Genomic DNA, 15,815 nt, shown 5'->3' with positions numbered 1-15,815 from the left:
TATATAAAATATATATAATTGTTAGTGTTGTTGGTTGCTGTCAAGTTGGCTATGACTCATGGCGACCTTATATATAACAGAACAACATGTTGTCCATTCCTGCACCACCTTCATCACTGTCGGTATGTTTGAGCCCATTTGTTGTGGCTACTGTGTCAATACATCTCACTGAGGTTTCCTTCATTTTCGCTGACCCTCTATTTTACCAGCTATGATGTGTTTTTCTAGCAATTGGTCTTTCCTGATGACTTGTCCAAAGTAAACGAGCTGAAGTCTTACTATCCTCGCTTCTAAGGAGCATTCTGGTTGTATTTCTTCTAAGAATATGTATATATATTCTTAGAAGTGTGTGTGTGTATGACAATGTATGCCACATATATGTATGTGTATTATATATATATATATATACATACATATATATATATACACCAATGTATAGAGGGTTTTTTTTTCCTATGACCGATCCTTCATATTATTCTGCAGCTTGCTTTTTTCCCCATTTTATGTCTGTACATATAAATCTATTTCATTCTTTCAACTGCTACCTATATTCCACAGAATGGATTCACCACCGTAATTCTCCCATTGATGGACATGTGGGCTGTTTCCAATTTTTTGGAATTGAATGCAGTGAGCAATGCTGCCCTGAACATTCTAGTACAGCCTTTTATGCACATGTGCTCAATACCTAGAAGTGGAATTGCTGAATGGAACAGAATGTGACTTTAAAATTTTTATAGCTGTTTCCAAACTGTGCCTCAAAAAGCCTGTACACCCCCCTAAAGCATATAAGAGGACCCCATTTTCCTCACATCTTTGCCATTAATGTTTATTATACATAGTTCTCCCCTCTCCCCCGTTTTTGCTAAGCTGATGTGTGAAAAATAAAGATCTTTGATGTTTTAATTTTCTTGATTACTACTGAGATTGGGAAGCTTTCTATTTATTCACCACTTTTTTCTGTCTTCTTTGCCCTTTTTATACCTCATCTATGCATATGCTTTGTCTGTTTTTTGATTGGGTTGAGGGTTTAAGGTTTTTATATTATTATATTTCTGATTATAAAAGTAATAAATGTTCAATGAAGAACACTGGAAAACATCGGAAATAATAAAGAAAATAGATCTCACACATAATCCCACCATCTGAGATAACACTTGGCAACATGTTGATGCATTTTTGCCACCTTTTCTTTTCTATGCAAATATATGTGCTTCCCACCCCCACTCTTAGCATAGCATGGTATGTACACCCTTACACAATTTTACCCGCTTGACATTCTATAGGGCACATTCCCTGTGTTATTAAATAGTTTAAACACAAGTTTTATGTTTGCTCAGTATTGATCAAGTCGATGATCAAAAGTTATTTAACCATTATTCTAATTGCTAGATGTACAGGTTGCTTCCAGTTTTTCACTATTATAAATAACGCTACAGTGAACATCTTTGCACATAAATCTCTGTCCGCGTCTCTGATAATTTCTTAGGATAGATTCCTTGAAGTGGAATTACTGGATCGAAGGGTATAAATTTTTTAAGATTCTTGATTCAGATTGCCAAATTGCTTTCTAGAAGGGTTATATCGATTTACATCCCCACTAACCATGCATGAGACGTACATTTCAATGCACTTTATAATTAAACTTTTATTCAATAGGGAGGTGAATGTATCTTATTATTGTTTTAATCTTCATTGTCTCTTGCAGTGAGCTTTAACATATTTTCTATACTTATTGGCCATTGTATTCTGTGGGTTGTCCTTCCATGTTCTTTACCCACTTCCTATTGGATGTATTATCCCCCATTTTTTAGACAAAGAAACTGAGGCTCAGAGTAGTTAAGTGGAATACTCATACCACGTTGTTGTTTCTTCCTTTCATTGGCTCGATGTCTCCTGAATAGTGCTCAGGCTCTGCTAGGACAAGGCTTACGCTCACTCAGTGCAGAAGAAGCTGTTCAGTTAATTTCTTAAATACCTCACCATTTCCTGTGGGCTGTGTCCATGGCCACTGGAGGCCACTGGAGGCCTCTGCCTCTGAACTGATCTGCTTGGCTGCTATGCAGAATTGAATTTTTTTTTTTTTAATTTCTCCTTCATCAAATACTTAGTGAATACTTATATCATGCACCAAACTCTGTGCTGGAGGCTCTTTTCAAAAAGGATTTTCTAAAAATATACATTTACAACCAAATTATTAAAATTAAAATAGAAACTCAAGAAAAAAATAGAGAAGATGTTTAGGAATAGAGCCAACATAACATGAAATTAGGCTCTGAGCTTCCTGGCAGTCACAGCAAAAAGGGAAATATACTGGATTACATTATCTCCATTATCTGAGAGCAAAAAGCATGCCACTTTTTTTTAAGAGGGACAAGCTCTTCCATGGTACTATATTCGAACAGGCAGTTATCACACAAGACATTGCTCAGGGGACTCTAAGCAGAGTAATGGACAAAGCCTTCAGTGGCAGATTTATAGCAAGTGCAGTCATGATCTCCATGTAGCTGTTTCTTGTATCTGCCCTCAATAAAAGCTGAGAGCACAGTATTAAAACTCAGACGCAATGAAGGTGATCCTACAGATGGCTAAGCTAATGCAGTCCAGGTATGTGGCTTCCTAGGGATTTAGCTTGAAACAAGGAGAGAGTTTAGGATGCCAATGGGAGGGTACGCCCCAGCTGTCTCTCAAATCCAGTCCATCCTTTTCTTTTCCACCACCACTATCTCATCATTTCCTGCCTCCTCCCTGGCTCTCCCTCCAGAGTCTCCACTACTGAGGAATCAGTGTGATCTTTCTAATATGCAGACCTGATCATCACTCCCACACTCCAAGGGCTCAAAATCCATCAATGATCTAAAGGTGGGATTTGGGATACATTTGTTTGTTCCCAGCTTCAAATTTTTAGTTATTGTTTGAGTTCTTTATAACAAGTATGGATCATATTTGCAAAAGCAATGGAGTGATTTTACTTTACAAAAAAAATCTAGGCACAAATGTGCCAAGATGCTGTTGTTGTTAGTTGCTATTGTAATAATTCTGGGTGATGGGACTATGGATAATTGCTACTTTTTTCTCTATACTTGAGTACACTTTTAAAATTTAAAGGAAAAAAAAATCACTTAATGCTTCCTGGTTGCTTTCACGTAGCCCGGCACCAGCTAATCCTCCTCTGAACTCTGTTTCCTTTGCGCAGTGACTACATTCATTAGGTACCTACTGTTTATCAGGAATTGTTCTAGACACTCTTAAAAAATATAAATATTACTGCATCTAAACCATATGATGTGTCCATTTTATGGATGTTAGAGTGATTACGTAACTTGTATTGGGTCACAGGGCTGGGGTTACAGAGTTGTGACTAGAACCCAGACAGTATGAAATCAGAATTTGAGTTTTCCATCATACCACAGTCTCCTACTTAGCACATTAAAAATCAAACCAAACCCATTGCTGTCAAGTCAATTCTGACTCATAGAGACCCTGTCTTCGCATATTGTCTGTTTAATTCTTACCCCAGTATAGTACTTGATATATTCTTCGTGTTCAATAAATGTAAAGGTGCTATAGAGTGTCTTCCTAAGTGTCATTTCTGTGGTAGGATATTTTTGAAATGCTTGTTGATTTTTTTCTCCCCTCATAACTTCCGCTTTCTCCACCCCTGTGGTATCGTCTCAATGGAGGGGTGGGGCAGGGTAGAAAGTGGAAATCGTGTAGCCTTTTGGGCTTTGGTCTTCAAGAGCTCAACCCCTTGGGGGAATGGACAATGTTTCTAGGATGAGAGTTTAGATTTTGCTGAACTCCAGAGGATGAGGCCTGAACTCAGGCAGAACCCCGAGAACCAAGAGGGCATGACAGACAGGTGGGTCCTGACAGATGGCATCTTAGATGATTCATAAAGAATCCTATGCCCCAGATAGGAGGACTGTTGTGCCTCCCATAATGACCTGGAAGAGTGCAGAACTGAAGGGGCTACTTGGGCAAGAGTGAGGGTCCTCTTAGAGGGTGCCCAGATAACACAGAGGATCACATGGTGTTCCCCCACCCTGACCTCAGCACTATATAAGCCCTCTGTAACTGAGATGTAAGTCTAAGGAATAGGTGAAAGCTCAGGGAAATACAGAAATGGCTATTGAATTTCTTCCATTGCCAGTGGAATGGGAGCTCAGAATAGGAATTCAACTGCACTGGAGAAAAATAAAGAAAATTTTATCTTACATCTTGAGCCTTTGGACCTAGACTTTTCCTACACTACCCTGAGCTGAGATTTTGCTCTGGGCTGGAAAAATACATTCCAAGTCTGCACTGTCCTCTGCGCATGCAGAAGCAAGCCTGGAGTTTCAGGTCACCCACTGACAGTGAAGGGGGAGGGGCCCTCAGGTTGTGGAACATAGGAGAGTGGATGACATCCTAAGACAAAAGTTAAGGAGATTGACAAGTGTTCCCCTCACCTGGAAGGTCTCCTCACCTGTGTGTGCATGTGGGCTGAGGGCCCTCTTGTAGGCAAACCCAAGATTTCCCTCAAAGAAGTCTTTTTGGACCCATCCTGCTCACAGACAGGAACTTGATTTAGACCCACAATTCCACACCATCAACTGTGACAAGAATGATCTTGGCCTGAAAAACTTTCAGAGCAGATATGACTGGTTGCCCATGTCTACCTCATCAGTGCCCGAGGGGGACTGTCTCCTTCTAATCAGCACTTCTCCCTGGGGGCCCTTCAAGATGAATGAGCCATGAAATGGACCCCCAGGGGATAAAGAAGAGGGGTGTCTGCCGAGGGAAGTTACTCACCGGGTGACCCTTTAAAGTTTAGCCTCTGTCTGTCAAAAACCCATTGCCCTTCCTTGAGTCTATTCCGACTCATAGCTACCCTATAGGACAGAACAGAACTGCCCCATGAGGTTTCCAGGAAGTGGCTGGTGGATTTTGAACTGCTGACCTTTTGGTTAGCAGCCATAGTTCACCATAGCTCTTAACCACTGCGTCACCAGGGCTCTACCAGTGAATTTGACCTTGCCTTGGATGAAGCTGTCAGAACTTGGGCTGTAGGGGAGGGAGGGACAACACCAGTGGGCCAGCAGGGTGGCCGCAGTGTGGTGGGAATGTCACTATACTCAAAATTTGGACAATCTGGCTCAGGTTTCACTCTGCTCCTACTAGACTTTGCTGGGCAACCCACTTACCCTTTCTGAGCTTTGGTGTTCTCGTTTATTAGAAATGCCTACTTTACACAGGTGTGGGGAGAACACTTCGTAAGCTATCAGTGGCTTCCCCTAAGGATCCTTCATCCTATTTTACTGATAGCAGCCCCATCCAGTCTTACCACAACCCCATGTCACCCATGGAAATCCCATTCTCCCATGAAAATGATGTGATATAATGCAGTTAGGATAGGGAGGGACTTGGGGGCAGCCCCTAGTGGCTAGGCTGCTGCTGGAAAGCAAGTGGCCTCTTTACCACCAGGAAGCATGGGGTTCCCACAGCCTAGTTGGTCCGGAGACTGGTGCTAGGTCTCATGGTTGCCCCTACATTTTCTATAACGTCACTCTTATGATGCTCTTCCCTTGGGGTCTGGGAAGGTTGGTGTGAGTTGTGGGGCTGTTCAGAACAAATTAGCTCTGAGCCTAGAATTCTTTTTGTTTTAGTTGGAATTTTCACGGCAAAAAAGCCAGTGGGGTGACAACCTTTCCTGTCCATTATCCCATTCGATCCTCAGGACACTCTGGTGAGGCAAGCTAGGTGGGCATCGTTTTACCTTTTAAATTTCTCTCTGTTACATCCACATCTCTCCATCACCTCTACCAACTTCCTAGTCCAAGCCACCATCTACTCTTTTTATTAAGGTTTTTTGAGATATAATTTATGTTTAGTAAAGCAGGTAAATACTAAGCATACAGCTTGATGGATTTCTATACTCATGTTACCACCACCCAGATTGAGGTCTAGAATGTTCCCAGGTTTCTAGGCACCTCCCTCCTCCTCTTTCAGTCATTACCCTCCTAAGGATAACAACTATTCTGACTGCTATCCCTCTAGATTTCTTTTGCCTGTTTTTGAACTTCATATAAATAGAAACATACAGTATGTCCTTTCCTGTGTTGTGAGATTCATCCATGCAGTATGTGCCAGCAGATTGTTCTTTTTCATTTCTGTATAATGTTCCATTGTATAGATATGCCTCAATTTATTTGCCCATTCTACCACTGTTGGACACGGGGTTGTTTCCTGTTTTGGGCTATTACAAAGTTCACGTCTTTTGGTGGACCTTATGCTCCATCGTAAGATGTACTTATGTTTAGCTTTGGTGGATACTACCAAATACTTTTTTCAAAGTGGTTGTACTAATATACATTCCCACTAGCAATGTATGAGAGCTCTAGCTGCTTCACATCCTCACTATCTCTTGGCATCGTCAGTCTTTCTTATTTTATCCATTCAGATAGGTATGTAGTAGAATCTCACTGTGGTTGTAATTTGTGCTTCTTTGATGACTAATCATGTTGAACAACTCTTCTGTGTTTAGTACAAGCCACTGTCAATGCTCTCCTGGATCACTGGCAAGGTCTCCTAACTGACGACCTGTTTCTGCTCTAAAAAAAAGACCAAACCGATTACGACTCTTAACAACCCGATAGGACAGAGTAGAACTGCCCCATAGGGTTTCCAAGGAGCAGCTGGTGGATTTGAACTACCAACCTTGTGGTTAGCAGCGAAACTCTTGACCACTGCCACCACCAGGGTTCCATTTCTGCTCTGGATCTCTCTAATCCCTTTTGCCCATTACAGTTGCCGTGGGGTGTTCTTAACATGTAAAGTGAATCATGGTTTTCCCCTGCTAAAAACCCATCTGTGCCTTCCCCTTGCCCTTTGGATCAAGGCCCAAATCCTTGACCTATCCCCACCTGCCCAAGCTCCCCGCCCCACCAGCCCACCTCTCCAGCCTCATCTCAGACCACTCTCCCCCTTGCACTCCAGTCACTCAGGCCTCCTTTGGACACTTGGGATATTTCCAGTTTTGGGCTATTACAAATAAGCTCATGCCTTTCTCTTTCCCAGCATTCATCACATTCTGTAATTACATACTGATGTGACTACTTGATTGATGGCTGTCTCTGCAATTAGACCGTAAGGTCCACAGGAGAAAACCCTACGCTTGCCTAGCTCATTATTATATCTCCAGCACCTAATGTAGTGCCTGACACATAGTAGGTGCTCAATAAATATTTGCTGAATGAATAAATACACCCTCACTTTACAAATGAAGAAACTGAGGCACTGAGAGGGAAAGTGACCTCAGATTGCAGGCCTGGGGCTAGCCTTGCAGCTTTAGTTATTCAGTGCTGTTTCCACCACACGCCATTGCCTCTGACGAAACCAAGAGTAAAAGCATCTTGCTGTCACTTTTGCGCAATTCTAGTGTAAGGATGACTATGCTATGATTATTCTCATTAACAGCTCCCCACCAGACTGTCAGCTCCAGAGGGAAGAGAAGGTGTATGCTTCATTCACCACCTGGCTCCTCAACCATCAGGACAATGCCTGGAATATAGGAGCCAGTTAACATTGGTTGGATTGACAGTTAAATATTGGTTGAACTGAAGCATTGTTAGCATAGACCAGTATAAAGAACAATGTCAGCTCCTGCTGAAGCAGATACTATGGAACTGTCTACATGGTTTCATTTTGCTGTGATTTTATAGGACTAATTACAGGTAGTCCCCAGTTTACGATGTATTTGAGTTACGATGAACCACACTTACCACCATCTTTTTTTTTTTTTGGTACATCTTATCCTTAGTAATATGTACTACCTACAATGTTGCAGTACGTAATTTGCTGATGTTATCATTCTCAGATGCTCACTTGCAGATGCTCAAAGATCAGATTTATAAAGATACCGATAATAAAAGGCAATAATAATGAAAACTAAAAAGAAAAAGAGGTATTTGACTTATATCAGAAACTTACGTCAGACTTGTGATGGAGTCTTGGAAGAGAACCCCGTCACAAGTCAGGGACTACCTGTATTGCTAAAATCAGGAAGCTGTTGACTGGTATCTGGAAATCTGTCATGGGCTAAACTGTCTTCCTTCAAACCTCAGTAATTCCAAACCTCCTCTGGTTGCACCTACTCAGGTTGACTTTCATTTGCCCTCTTAGGAAAAAACTTAGCTCGAACCATGAAGGATGGAAACAAGAGGACGCTCAAAGGCCACAAGCAACCTACCACAGAGAATTAGGACTTTGCTCATTGTTGGCGAGCAAACTGATGCTGCTCATTGCAAATGAACCTTATTTGTTCACCATCAAGTCTTATCGGCTCATCGTAGCAGGTATTGCTGCTGCGCTGCATGGTGGCAGATGGGTTCCAGGGACGGCAGCTCCGTGGAAGTAATAAAGTGGCGTTTCTTTTCCAATTGTCTCTCACTGAGACCTCTCAGTAATTCGGATTGATTGTCCTGTAGCCCAGTGCAGGTCTTGACTGAGTGTGGTTTGTCTGCGCCGGGATTTTCATTACTGTCTCAGAAACTGAATGATATTCACACAAGGTTGGTTCTCACCTGCCCAGGGACTCTGTTCTTCCAGCTAGGGGCCAAGGCCTGAATGGGGGTAAGATGAGGAGAAACCTTCAGGTCTGAAAGCAGGGCTTCTGGACTCCTGGTCCAGTGCTCTTTCCAGGACAACCGATGCATCCCGAGGAACAGGTCTGGCACCCCAGGCAGGTGAGAGGGCTGTGATGGTCCCCCTCTTCCAGCTTCAGCTGGGACCATGGTGCCTCAGAATTCCCTGCAAAGGGAATGGCTCACACATCCTCTAATACCCATCCATCTGCGAGACCCAAGGCGCTGCCCGGGAGTGCAGCCCCCACATTATTCCTGTGGGCATGGCCTAAGCTCTTGGTGTCTGCCTCTGCCCCACAGCAGAGAAGGCAGGTGAGGGGGTGGGAAGAATCAATATCTTCTTAGCTCTGAGATGTTTATTGGTTTGTTTTTTGAGCAGGAAGAGGCAGAGGTTCTGGGGTGCTGAGGGTGAAACTGGAGACTGGCAGGGCACTGAACAGACCCTCACGTCAAAAGCTAAGCCACCAGCCAGCGTCTCTGCTCAGCTCGGAACCCTCTTGACAGTCCTGTGTTTAAAAGGCCAGGCACCACCCTACCCGCCAAGAAGGTCAGCCTTATGCCCCCCATTGTCTTAGATTTTGATTTCTATGCCTTTAGATCTCTGTGAATTTTTTAGTTCTCCTCCTGGCCCTGTCTCCCCTCTCCCTCCTTCCACATCCCCATCCCCTTCAGACCCATCTACCCCTCAACCCCATCGACTGCCAATTGAAAAGGCCTGAAAATAATGTGAAATAATATAGTTTATCACCCAGAGGCTGCTGACAGGCAGCGCAACCACCTCTGAAAACAGGCGGGGAGGCAGGGAGGGGGAGGAAATTATAGGCTGCACAAAGAAGAAAAAGTTAAAGTGAGAGCTCCATAAAAGAAAGTGGAACTATTATGCTGCAAAATGCCAACTCATTACAAAGCGGCCAAGGAGAGAAATACGGGACGCTGCCTGTAATAGCAGTTTACAAGGGAACATTGTACAGCAACAGAAGAGACGCTGCTATAATTTGCTCTAACAACTCCAATTATCCCTTTTATTGATTTGGCAACACATTTAATAGGAGTAGCCACACCTCTTCTGTTACAAATCATTAAAGGTGTTGAACGGTGTAATTTTAAAATTGTCCTCCTACAGTTGTCACTATGACGGCATAATTCCCCCTGATTTCGGCTATGTAAACACCGAGGTACGGTCATTTCCCCCTTACAAGGCCAGAGATGTTGTCAGCCTGGGGTTTTTGTGCAGAAACATCCATTTAATACATATCTTTTTTCCCCAGCCAGCTCTCCTAATTGCAGTGAGTTTGGTTTAGTTGTCCCCCCTCCCACCAACTCTTTCCCTCTTTTCTTCCAACTAAGAGGTGTATGTGTAATGGGGGTAGGGCGGGAAGGAAATAAACAGGCTGCTTGGCCTTCTCTTTCTTCCTTGGCAGCCTTAATTGCTACTTAAATCTGGGCCCTGCACTTAACATCCGGGGGGCAGGCGGGCAGGCTCCGAGCGCGGTGCCCAGGTTTGGGAGCGGGCCGGTGCGCACGCGCTCTCTGCGGGGCAGGCGTGCACGTGGCCGCCGAGCCGGGGCGGGGAGGACGCGGCCGCTTGCTGGGCGGGACGGGGACGGGGACGGGGACGGGGACGGGGACGGGGACGGGGACGGGGACGGGGACGGGGACGCGTGGGGTGGGAGAGCCTCGCAGAGTGCTCGTGGGATCCAAATGTAGGAAGGGCGGGGGCGGATGGGGTTGGGGGGTACCCAGGCTGGGGCGAGGATGGCTGGGAGAGGCCTGCGGTGTTGGGGAGCGGGGCGGAGATCAGGATGGGGTGGGAGCGGCCAGCGGAGGGCGCGCACAAAGGGGACTGGGCGGGCGGGAGTCGAGGGAGACCCAGGCCGGCTCGGGGTGGTGTGGGAGAAGCCCGGGGCGGGGGTCGGTGGCGCGAGGAGGGGGAACCTCTGCGCCTGGGCTTCTCCCTCGCACCACGTCCCGTCTGCTTGATGGAGCCGTTTGTGGGGTTATTTGCTCCGAGTCGCTTCCTCCCCCTCCCTCGCCAGCCTGCGAGCTCCTTAAGGGAGTTTTTTTTTTTTTTTGGTCACCGCTGCACTCAAGTGCTTAGCCCGCTGAGGAAGTCCTCAACAAATATTTACTGACCGTAAACTTGGGTGAGCAGAGTCTAAAGAAAGCAGGTGACGGAAGGGTTCAGGTGGTGGGAGGGGGCAAGCGAGGCGGGGGTAGCCCGGCTGGGGTGTAGGGTGATGTGTTGGGTGTCATGGCTGGGTGGTGTGAGGTGGGCGTGTAGGGCTCACGTGGAGTTGGGTGGTGTGGCTGGAATAGGCTCATGTTCCCCTTGCCTCCCCCACAACCACACCCAATCCCTCCTCAGAATCCCGTGTGGGCTGTGGGCAGAAGCCAGTCTCTTGTGGTCCAGCCCCAGGGGCAGGCCACACTCCTACTAGGGACCTGTGGACCAGTGGCCAGGTGCTGTGGGGAAGAGGGTTTGAAGAGTCAGGACCCCTTTCCAAATCCACCTCTGCAAAATCTTGGCCAAGTTCCCTCACCTCCGACTCTTCCTCTGTACGATGGAACTCCGAGGAGGTACTACTTTAGATGACTTCGAGTGGGCCAGGCTTCTGAAAGGTGATCAGGAGAGCATCCTGGAAATACCTGCTCTGGAGCCTGAGTGCTTGGACCTATGCTGCAGTAAGGGGGATTTAAGTTAGACCCAAAGAATTTTAGCTCTAAGGACTACGTGATTCTAGAGTAGGTGACTGGGGTGGGGGGAGGGAGACAGTCTTAAGGTCAGGAAAGAACCTTACTCTGCACTTGGTCTGGGGCAGGGGTTGCTGCCCGGAGCATGGTCATCACAGCTGCAACTGTGCTCTGCCTTAGGGTCTGCAGGAGCCGAGTCCTTGGCCTTGGGAACGTGGGGGATGGGCGGCAGCCCCAACAGCTGACGTTTCCCCGTCATCTGCCCGCACGTCTGTAGACCTTGTGTGTCTGCCTCAAGGCCTGGCTCTTCTCCCAGCTGAGTCTGCTGGGCCCCTCAGAGAGAAGGCTTAGCCACACCCAGGCCCCACCTCTGCGTCCCCGCAGGGGAAAGCTTGGGCTCTGCTGGGAGAGGGTTCTGGGAAGGGACCCTCTCTTGAACTCCAGCACAGCAGAGGTGTTGGCGCATGAATGCACGGACAGCTCTGGGTGTCTGTCTCTGGCTTTTCAAGCACCTCTGTGTATCTCCGCTTCTGCCTGCCTGTTTCCCAGCGCTTCTGGGTTTCTCTTTGTGTCTTTTTCTATCAGGATCTCTTTTTCTGCAGGTCTTCTTGCACCTCTTGGGTTTTTTCTTACTGTATTGTAACTTCCCTGCTTGCTTTCTTCCGCTGGACCATGAACTCTGTGAGGGTAAAGAATGTGCCTTTTATCTCTGTATTCCCTGTGCCTGCACATAAACCAAAACCAAACCCGTTGCTGTCAGTTCAATTCTGACTCACAGCGACCCTATAGGACAGAGTAGAACTGCCCCATAGGGTTTCCAAGGAGCCCCTGGTGGATCCAAACTGCTGACCTTTTGGTTAGCAGCTGTAGCTCTTCACCACTGCACCATGAGGGTTTCCAAGGTGCCTAATATATTTTCGTGGAGTAAATGATGCATATCTGACAATGTCCAAGAATCCTTTTGTGTCTGCCTCTCTGGTGGTGTGCACATCTCTGGGTTGCTATGACTTTTTTCAGAAGCGAGTTTTGTGGCTCTGTGTTCAGCTATGTCTGGTTTCTTTTCTTGTCTGTGCGTATTTCTTGGGGTCGTTTTCCTCTCCTTGTCTATGTCTGTCTTCAGGTCTGTTGGTCGGCCTGAATGTGTGTAGCCCTACATCTCTCCTCAGGTCTGCTGGTCTCAGACACGAGGCATAACAGGGTGCTGTGTACAAAGCAGGTGTCCCCCTGGGCCTTAATGTTGGAGGAAATGGACTTCCAAGTTTGCCCCTCTCTCCACATCAACAAGATTTCTTCCAGACTCTTCATCCTCAGAGGCTGTGAACACGAGGCTCTGATCACCTTTTCAGCCTAGGATGGAGGTGAGCTGTGGTCCTTTCCATTTCTTCCACTCACTGTGACCCCAATCACAACGCCTGCCCTTTTCTAATTGGCTGATGTCTGTGGAAGGGGGAAGGGAAAGCTGATGTCCAAGGAGGAAATCCCATTAGGGGAGCCGGAGCCAAGTTATTATCCGTTAAGATGTAATTGGAGTTGGTGAGTAATCTCATTCGATTCATCACGTATTTATGGAGCACCCAGCTGTGTGACCTTGGGTGAAGTGCTTCACCTCTCTGATGAATTAAGGCCTCAGTGTTTGCAAAGGACCTCTGGATTTCCGAAATTCTGAGTCCCTGAGGCTGGAAGGAATCTCTCTCTGCTGAACTCAAATGACTCGCTACTGCCTCTCCTTGCCTCTGAATTATTTGTGCAGCTGCTGGAGTTTCCCTCCTCAACTCTACATTCCCTGAGGGCAGGGTCATATTTATCCCTCACAGGTGCACACAGTAGGTGGCTTATCAGTTTGCTGAGTGGATGACTGAATGATTGAATGCTAGGCACTGTGATTAATAACAAAGAAATAGAACTTCAAGACCCTGTACTTAAGCAACACACAATTTTGGGGGAAAATGACCCTGTCACTTGCTAGCTTTGTCAGCTTGAGTGAGTTCCTCAGCCTCTTTGTGCCTCTCTTTACTCATTAATATCTAAATAATAATGGATACCACGCAAAGATTTTGTGAAGATTAGATGAGATCATATATGCAGTTAAATCCCTAGTGCAATGCTTAGCACTTAGTAGCTCCTTTATTAATGTGTATTTCTGCTCTATTCCTAAGTAGAGAACAGGCATCAAACCCTACGGGTATCAGGAGGGAGAAATCAGTGATGGGTAAGATTTTTGGATTGAGGCTTGGGAGAGGGGATCTCTCTGGGAATGGGGAGTTAGACACTGCTTTCTTGTGTCCTAAGGGGTTTTCGGCTTCCTTTTATTTCCCCCCACTCTCTCCCTTCCCAACAGCCTTAGGGAAGTCCAAAGAGGCAAAAAGACACACAGCAGAGAGCCTGATAGGTACTCAGAAATCATTTGTTGAATTAATGAATAAAATGAAGTCTGTTTCTTTGTGGCTAAAGACAGCTGATTCCAAACCAGGGCCCTCAGCTGAGTCACTTGGGATCTTTTAAGAAATCCACTTTCTCACCCCTAAAATCCACCCCCTGCCCCAATAGTGGTTCAGAATCTCCAGGCTTGGACTCAGACTCTAATAAGCTGCCCAAGTGATTCCGACGTGTGGGCAATGTGAGATACCCTGGGTTAGGACATGACCAAGACGATACATATTTAATGCATATTTGAAAATAACAGTTGTCTAGTTGTAGTATATAAACACTAAAACATTAAATTATTATTTGAACATTATTTATAAAAACCTACATTCATACCCTATGCTCCACTCTCATGTCTCCTCAAATACATGGTAACATTTTCAGGGTAACATTGGAGTCGGGTGAGGAAGAATGAACATTTGAGTTTGGAATTGGGACCAGAGGAAGAGGTTGGCCCAGATCTTAGACCTGAAGAGGCCTAAGAGAAGAGCAGGCTGGAGGCTATCTGCAAAGCTGGAGTAACTGGTGCAGGTCGCTATGGCCCCTTTGGCCATGACGCCACCTCAGTGAAGTCTCCAAAGAGCTTTTTCTGAACTCCCCACACCTGCCTTGAGCGGGGACACAGGAGGGGAGGTAGTAGCTTTGTCTCCTATATCATGGTTCAGCCCAGCCTCAGTTATCCAAGGAGTAAACAGCCTGGCGATCTACTTTTGAAAATCAGCCAACGAAAACCTATGGGTTACAACAGTCTGATCTGCAGTGGATCATGGGGGTGGCACAGGACTGGGCAGCTTTCCGTTCCATTGTGCATGGGGTCGCCATGATGTTGAGGGTTGACTTGACGGCAGCTGACAACAGCAGCAATGAAAGGGCAGTGGTAGGATGAGTAACTATAAAATAAATAATTGAAAGCTTGTCTGCGGGGCTTTGAGATATTTTTGTGTTTTTGGCATCCTTGGTTTATTGTGTCTGCTATGCTTTTCATCACAGAGCATTACTTCTTCTAATTAGATAGGACCAGCCAATGCTGGGTCCCTGTGATGTGCTAACCGAACCCTGTAAGGTAGAGGTCAGTATTATTTCCGTTTTACAGATGGGAGACTGAGACTCAGAGAGACTGAGTGACTTACTTGAGTTTACACAGTAAGCACGAAAGAGGTAGTGCTGAAAGGTGAATCCAGGTTCACTGACCCAAGGCCCATGCTCCCCCGCCCCACACTTCCTGGGAAGGGCCCATCCATGCCAAAGCCTTGGGGAATTCTCTCTAAATGTGACTAAGCCCCAGCCAGGATACAGCTGGCTGGGTCCCAATCACGACTTTGGTTCCCTCTGTTACCTGAGTGGCTCTGGCTTTGGGGGTTGGGGAGGGGGTGCAGCTCCCTGGACCACACCCCGTCCTCCTTCTTCTCTGGTCCCTCATTCCTCCTTTCCTGTTGCTCCCACCCCCATCCTTTTCCTGAGTGACCCCTCTTCACAGTATGTGTCTGATGGGATGGTATCCAGGTCTTGAAGCTCCGCCTCTCACCCACCCTTTTCCCTCCTGCCCAGTTTTATTTAACTTTATTTATTCATTCATCTCTCCATCCACCAAATCCCTCAGCAAGCATTCACCTCACTTGGGCAGGCAGTGTGGGGTCCAGAGGTGAGGGAGACCTGGCCTTGGCCTTGACCCTGCCTCTTGAGGAGCTCTCAAGCCTATACACTGGAATCAGAACTCCCTGGGAGGATCAAAGGCAGCTTTCTGGGGCCCAGAGGAGTAAGGAGTCAGCTCCCACCCTGGCCCTATGAAAATTGGGAGAACAGTGGGCATGTGGGGACACTGACTGCTTGGATTGCCCTGAGGATGCGCAGCTGGTCAGTACATGGGCTACTGACCTTCCTGGGCTGGAGGGGTCCCCCTACTCTAACCCATTTGTCCTAGAGCCCCCTCAGAAGGCTTCTTTATTCTGGCTCATCAAAATGATCTGTCCTTTCAGAAGGGCTCCTCCTCCTTCTAGGCTGTGTTTCTTCCTAGAGTTCTGTCCCCCCCACCGTGTGTGTGTGTGTGTGTGTGTGTGTGTGTGTGTGTGTGTGTGT

This window comes from Trichechus manatus, unplaced genomic scaffold, assembly GCF_000243295.1.
Source record: "Trichechus manatus latirostris isolate Lorelei unplaced genomic scaffold, TriManLat1.0 scaffold00054, whole genome shotgun sequence".
In the NCBI taxonomy this organism is placed as follows: domain Eukaryota; kingdom Metazoa; phylum Chordata; class Mammalia; order Sirenia; family Trichechidae; genus Trichechus; species Trichechus manatus.
This window is presented reverse-complemented; position numbering follows the sequence as displayed.